The sequence below is a fragment of the Fundulus heteroclitus genome, unplaced genomic scaffold (genome assembly GCF_011125445.2).
Source record: "Fundulus heteroclitus isolate FHET01 unplaced genomic scaffold, MU-UCD_Fhet_4.1 scaffold_98, whole genome shotgun sequence".
In the NCBI taxonomy this organism is placed as follows: Eukaryota; Metazoa; Chordata; class Actinopteri; order Cyprinodontiformes; family Fundulidae; genus Fundulus; species Fundulus heteroclitus.
Window position 1 is genome coordinate 73,043 of NW_023397450.1, and position 7,796 is coordinate 80,838.

The 7,796-nt window shown below is 37.7% G+C and overlaps 1 long non-coding RNA gene across 1 annotated transcript; it reads right to left on the reverse strand.

The window, feature by feature from the left end:
• Positions 1–254: 254 nt before the first annotated feature.
• On the reverse strand, positions 255–7,538 carry LOC105922887. Its single transcript, XR_004930682.1, has 4 exons — positions 7,416–7,538; positions 6,260–6,293; positions 3,672–3,905; positions 255–763 (listed from the first exon to the last, which is right to left on the reverse strand). It is a non-coding gene; the product is annotated as an uncharacterized LOC105922887 (long non-coding RNA).
• Between the last annotated feature and the right edge of the window lie 258 nt (positions 7,539–7,796).

Sequence of the window (7,796 nt, forward strand, 5' to 3'; positions counted from 1 at the left end):
TGTTATAATTTGACCAAGGGGAACGGCAGCCCAGCCTTCTAAAACGGAAAAGCCAGCGTATGCTGGAATTTACTCCCAAGCTTGTGAAACGGGGCCTTGACATTTGCTTCAGCAATAACCAAATAAAAGTGAAAAATAAGGACTAGACAGGACCATTCTGTCTTATTTGAGCATTTTTCACTGACATTAAAATGTCACCTATTCAGTATGAAATGACTTTTGCACAACAACCTGTTCAAAGCTTTATTTACAAAGCATGCAATACAAGATGTGATTATTAGTTGTGTTTTTACATTCAAGAAAAAATAGAAACAATAACACCAGATTTGTTGAAAGCCAAACAGAAATAAATTTTTTGCTTTATTATAACTTTATTGCCTCAACCCGAGTTACTCTGTCTATTCATATAAATCAGAACTGAAACCAAATATTAGAAACGTTTGGGGGCCAGAAACTCAAAAATTATAAATTTCTTAGTTACACTTTAAAAACCTTGAAAGGCATGTGACTGGTCTTGTTGAGAAATATTGTAGATATTAAGAGGTCTATTTCCAATAACTATATAACTTTTGCTTAACTGCTTCCATTGCCAGGTCGTTCCTTTGACAATTCAGTAATCCTGGTTCAGTCTCATGGAAGAAAACATGGACTTCCAGCACAACATCTTTATACGTTTCCGACCACTTGGTTTCTCCTGTTGAATAGCCGACATCTCTGGTGTGATGCATAAGAATCAGAATCACTGGTTTTTCTGACGATGACACTATAACACAGAAAAACAAGGAGTTCAATTAAGGTTAGAAGCTTTCTTACAGGTAAAGACAAACTAATAATTTTCTCAGTTTAATCATTAGGTTGTCTCCAATGATGGACACTAAAACAGTGGGGAACGTCTGAAAACTCTCATCCACCAACTGGTCAGATTCTGATGTTACAAATTTTCTAATAATAATATATTCACATCTTTTTTCAAAATGATACCAACAAAAAAGTGAGTAAAATTTCATTGTCCATAATAGTTTTTGAATTTCATTTTCAAATCTAATGGCAATATTGTGTTATGGGATGTCTATTATGCACTATATCAATGAAGGAGGTAGGAAAAGGAATCTGTATGCTTCCTATCATAGGTCCTTTAGGATAGGGAGCTTGCAATTCCTAATGGTGCAAACAATGTGGCCTGAGGGGATTTACATGCTATCTCTATGGAAAAGGCGCGGTCAGGAGCGATGAAGCAGCCCGCGATGTGATCCCCATGTTCAGATTGATGCAAATGGCATGATTCACATGGAACAAGCAACGACAGTGAAGCGGAACACATGGTGACTTTTGCAGGAGCTAAAAATCTGAACATTTCTGTCAATTCATGTCAAGTCAACTGTTTGCTGTTGTGACATAAGGTAAAGGAGCGCAGTGGAGACAAAGCTTTTTTTCAATTAAAATGGAAGACACAAAAATTAATGACATGGGATGAAGTAAGGAATGCACTTTAGAGGTTTGCAAGGTGCTTTGAAAATAGCCATTTCAATGTAATGCTTAAAGAACTGTTAAATCATTCATCATTTGTCCTCCTCTTGTAGCTCTGGAACTGGTCCAAGCCAGCCTCCACCTCTCTACCCAGCCTCTTTGGATGATTTAACAAGAATCATCCATGTGCGTTTCCATCTCGTAAGAATTAAATCGGCACAGCAGTCTGAAGCTCCTTTCCTCCCCACGATAGAATTTCTTACTATTGACCTCATGAAAGGTCAAGGAACAGGAGGTAGGGCCTCTAAGAATTTTTCGGATGCAGCCAGAGGCTGGTTGGCAGCAAGCAGTCTCAGCATTTTGAGAGGAGAGGTAAGCATATTTGAAGCAGAAAGAGTGGAAAGTCATTGCCTTCTGTTGGAATTTCAAGATGCTGTTATACCTGCAAGGATCAATGTAGGATATACAAGTTTCCCTGCTAGGTCTTAGATAAGATCACAATATTCTCCTACAAAGACTTGAGCATACTGTAGGGATTAGGGGGAAAGCATTAGGCTGGTTACAAATCTTATCTGTCGGACAGATTCCAGTTTGTTCATGTCAATAATAAATCTTCCTCAAACTCTAGGGTGACCTGTGGAGTACCACAGGGTTCAGTCCTTGGACCAATTCTCTTTACTATATATATGCTTCCGATCGGCAAAATTATCAGACAGCATGGGATTAATTTCCACTGTTATGCTGATAACACTCAGCTATATTTATCCATAAATCCTGATGAATCCAATCAGTTACTTCAACTGTAGTCATGTCTTGATGACATCAAAAGCTGGAAGACTTTAAATTTCCTGCATTCTGACAAGACAGAACTTGTAATCTTTGGACTAGAGTACTCAAAAAATAAACTTCTTAATCAATCACTTAATCTGGATGGCATTAACTTGGCCTCTGGTAATAAAGTAAAAAATCTTGGTGTTATTTTTGACCAAGACATGTCATTTAAATCCCATATTAAACAGGTTTCCAGAGTTTCCTTTTTTCACCTCAGGAATATCGCCAAAATTAGGAACCAACTCCCAGTTTTGGTCCGTGAGGCAGACACCCTGTCTACTTTTAAGACTAATCTTAAAACGTTCCTTTTTGACAAAGCTTATAGTTAGAGTGGCTCATGTTACCCTGAGCTACCTCTATAGTTGCTGCTATAGGCTTAGGCCGCTGGAGGACATCAGGGCCTATTTTTCTCACTCTACTAAGTTCTACTGTTCTTCAGTTTTGCATTGCTAGTCGTCATTTCAGCTTTTAACTTTTTGCTCTCTCTCCTTTTTCTTAGTAGGCACACCTGGTCGGACGTTCTGTTAACTGTGACATCATCCAGAGAAGACAGATCACCTGCTATTACCATCTAATGTAGAACAGATTACTGGATCAATGTGTGCTTCTGTGCTTTTTTGTCTCTCTTATTGTTTCTCTGTCTTCTCTAACCCCCAGTCTGAGCCTGGTTATGCTGGAGGTTTTCCTTCCTGTTAATGGGGAGTTTTTCTTTCCGCTGTCGCTTCATGCTTGCTCAGTATGAGGGATTGCTGCAAAGCCATGTACAATGCAGACGACTCTCCCTGTAGCTCTACACTTCACCAGGAGTGAATGCTGCTTGTCGGGACTTTGAAGCAACCAACTGGTTCCCTTATATAGGAAATTTTTGACCAATCTGTATAATATGACTGCATTTGACTTTGTAAAGTGCCTCGAGATGACATGTTTCATGAATTGGCCCTATATAAATAAAATTGAATGGAATTGAATTGAATAATTCCTCCTCTAAGGTGCTGCAGCATGTAAAGGCAAACCGGTGTCTAACGTGTGGGTGAGACCACCATTACAATTAATGTAAAAACAGACAGGACACTTATTAGATTTCAAATCCCCCTGAATGTGTAATCATTATTGGAAAGTAATTACATTTTAAGACTGTTTACCTAAACTACTGAAGTTACTTTAGTTCATAACTCAAGAGGGGGAAACACCTACTTTTTATTTTCAAGTGTATTAATATTTCTATTCAAAATCAAAATTCCGAAAACAGATCCGTTTGTAAAAATATTTTTTAAATATTAGAGCAGTTAGCCAGGGGTGAGTTTTCAGACAGAACATCATTCAGACGGTAACACCTCCTGTTGTGACCCAACAAAAACAAGGGTATCCATTACCTCGATGGTCTGTCATGGCTGATTCCACATCTGATCCAACACGTGAGGTGATTGGACAAAAGACAACGATGACTTGAGAATTCTCTGGATTTTGTTGCTCAACAAATGAATGGAATGGCCAGTTGTTACTGACGTTTGCCATTATGCTCTCATGAGCACCAAATGTGTCTCCAGTGATGAAGCAGTAGACCTTTACTCTGGACCACACCATGTATGGTGCACTCCATATGTAATCTATCAAGTTGAGAAAGAAAGTTTATATTTTTTTGACTGTTAAACATTTAAGCATTTAAAAACTAAAAAGCAGACAATGAAAATAATTCTGCTTTTGCTACTATTGCCTCTATGATACAGATTTTTAAAAATTCTTTCTGACAAGAAATAAACACGTTTAGAGTAAATCTTACAGTTAAATTACTTGATTGGCGATTGGCTGGACTGTAACATACTGATTATTATTAAAGTATATATATATATATATATATATATATATATATATATATATATATATATATATATATATATATATATATATATATATAGTACAAAACAAAATTTTGGACACACCTCATTCAAATAGTTTTCTTTATTTTCATGACTATGAAAAATGAAGATTCCCACTAAAGGCATCAAAACTGTGAATTAACTCTTGTGGAATTATATACTTAACAAAAAGTGTGAAACAACTAAAAATATGTCTTATATTCTAGGTTCTTCAAAGTAGCCACCTTTTGCTTTGATTACTGCTTCACACACTCTTGGCATTCTCTTGATGAGCTTTAAGAGGTCGTCACCTGAAATGATCTTCCAACAGTCTTGAAGGAGTTCCCAGAGATGCTTAGCACTTGTTGGCCCTTTTGCCTTCACTCTGCGGTCCAGCTCACCCCAAACAATCTCGATTGGGTTCAGGTCTGGTGATTGTGGAGGCCAGGCCATCTGGCTCGGCACCATATCACTCTCCTTCTTGGTTAAATAGCCCTTACACAGCCTGGAGGTGTGTTTGGGCTCATTGTCCTGTTGAAAAATAAATGATGGTCCAACTAAACGCAAACCGGATGGAATAGTATGCCGCTGCATGATGCTGTGGTAGCCATGTTGGTTTAGTATGCCTTCAATTTTGAATAAATTCCCAACAGTGTCACCAGCAAAACACCCCCACACCATCACACCTCCTCCTCCATGCTTCACGATGGGAACCAGGCATGTAGAGTCCATCCGTTCACCTTTTATGCGTCGCACAAAGACACGATGGTTGGACCCAAAGATTGGTTGGACTCATCAGACCAAAGCACAGATTTCCACTGGTCTAATGTCCATTCCTTGTGTTCTTTAGCCCAAACAAGTCTCTTCTGCTTGTTGCCTGTCCTTAGCAGTGGTTTCCTAGCAGCTCCTCTTAACAGTTGTTCTAGAGATGTGTCTGCTGCTAGAAATCTGTGGGGCAATGACCTGGTCTCTAATCTGAGCTGCTGTTAACCTGCCATTTCTGAGCCTGGTGACTCGGAGGAACTTATCCTCCACAGCAGAGGTGACTCTTAGTCTTCCTTTCTTGGGGCGGTCCTCACGTGAGACAGTTTTTATGTAGTGCTTGATGGTTTTAGCAACTGTTTTGGGGACACTTTCAAAGTTTTCCCAATTTTTCGGACTGATTGACCTTCATTTCTTAAAGTAATGATGGCCACTGGTTTTACTTTACTTAGCTGCTTTTTTCTTGCCATAATACAAATTCTATCAGTTTATTCAGTAGGACTATCAGCTGTGTATCCACCTGACTCCTGCACAACACAACTGATGGTCCCAACCCCATTTATAAGGCAAGAAATCCCACTTATTAAACCTGACAGGGGACCCCTGTGAAGTGAAGATCATTTCAGGTGACTACCTCTTAAAGCTCATCAAGAGAATGCCAAGAGTGTGTGAAGCAGTAATCAAAGCAAAAGGTGGCTACTTTGAAGAACCTAGAATATAAGACATATTTTGAGTTGTTTCACACTTTTTTGTTAAGTATATAATTCCACATGTGTGAATTCATAGTTTTGATGCCTTCAGTGTGAATCTACAATTTTCATAGTCATGAAAATAAAGACAACTTTGAATGAGAAGGTCTGTCCAAAATTTTGGTCTGTAGTGTATGTATGTATTTATATATATATATATATATATATATATATATATATATATATATATATATATATATATATATATATATATATATATACAAATCATTTCTATTTCAATCATTTCTATTTCTATTTAAAAGTATGTCAAAGGTAGAAAACAAAACCAAACAAAATAATAAACAATAAAAGTAGTTTTTTGTTGAATTGACTTAAATAATCTTTATCGGAAGCATATTAATCGTGATTAATCAAAATTATTATTTAACTAAGCAGTTAATTTTTAATTTTGTTTCTGACTGAATTATAAAAGAAAAATATTACATTATTTTTTGAATGATTCATCATTATCAATCATATATTGTTATTTTAACAAGGGTATTCAGGCTTTTCAGTGCCAGTGTAGAAATCAGCAATTCAGCCAGTTATTAAACATGAAACTAACGTTGTTTTAGTAAAAGTGACAGTACAAACCCCATGAATTGGACGTCTGTTCTTGTGACTGCTCCTGCACACAGAAATGAAAGTATGTGGATAAACAGAAATTCAGGCAAATCAAGTTTACAACCTGCCAGCTTTAATTTGTGTGTAGGCTGAAGCAAATCTTTATACTCTGTAAATGTACTCTGTGTACAGCAGTGGAATTTGTCTCACTTATTGGCTTCACACATTAAAATTAGGTGCAATGATTAGAATCCAGATTGTTTTGTTGTTACATAGCTGCAACAGAGACGAGACAGCAGCTGCTGCAGGAGGAAAATATGAGCTTAAACAAGAGGACTGAGTGGTGCAACCAAAGTGAGTAATTAGCTGGCAATTTTTGGTGGACGTCATATCTCCCGCAAAACCCTGCAGCTGTTTGACATTGAAGATAAAATGACCTGATAAAAGACATCGAGAGCCCTAACTTGCTGAGTCTGACCTGGATTTGACTTTAGTTTTAGCTAAATGTTATGTTCAATCTGTCTCAGAAGTTAGGGCTCAGATCTCAGAATGATACAACACCGATGTGGTTGCAAGCTTGAAATCCAGCTGGATTTACTAATTATTTTAACAACTATCACCCCTTATTCACACAGACACAGTCATCCGTGCATACTCTGTTCTGTCACAAATAAAAGCCATTCTAGTCAATGCCGCAATTCCCACCAGCTCCACGGTGCTGCAGCATGACGGGAGAATCATCTTTTATCAGAAATATGGATAGAGTCTATTTGCGATGGATGACGGACCAAAACGCATCAATTTATAAAAATCAGATGAACCAGACAGGAAGTTAGACACAGGAAGAGTACAGTGGATCCGGTACGTTTCAAAATAAAGGGCAGGGGGTGGGGCCTGGGGGTGGGGGGGGGCTTTCTGGATGCTTAAACGACTACTACACACATTAAGTTTGGATTCCTGGACGACACGTTTTGAAATGGATGATGGAGTGTACATGGGACAAGTCAGTGTGAAGCAACAAAAGCAAGCAGCAATATCTTCCTCCACACTAGAGTTTGTGCAAGTAGTCTAGAACTAATTTAGTGTGAAACCCCTTTGTGACAAGTTGACAAATTCAGCGCATTGAAACGTTGAAACCTATAATTGATACATATGCAGATCTATCAACCCAAGACTATGATCTCACCTGTGACAATTTATTTTCATCATTGAGGGTCAGTGTGAGGTTGAGCCCAAACTGCTTAATATAGTTAACTCTGTTGGTGAGAAAAACGTCGACTTTACATTTTGAACACCACACTGATTTCTTTTGGGTCGCTGCAGCCTGAGGAAATAAACAAAAACATTTTGCATTAAAAAGCTAAAAGTGATGAACAATTTTCCTCCTAACACTTATTCATCTGTTTATATTTTTCCTTATTTTTATTTAATTGTTTGGCCGCTTATTTTAAAAAGTGAAAAGTTATTCTGTGAAACTATTGCACTATAAACAGTTCCCTGAATGATATTCACACACTGATTCAATCCTGTTTTTACCTTGTTCACTCTGTGCCCCTGATAAATGTTG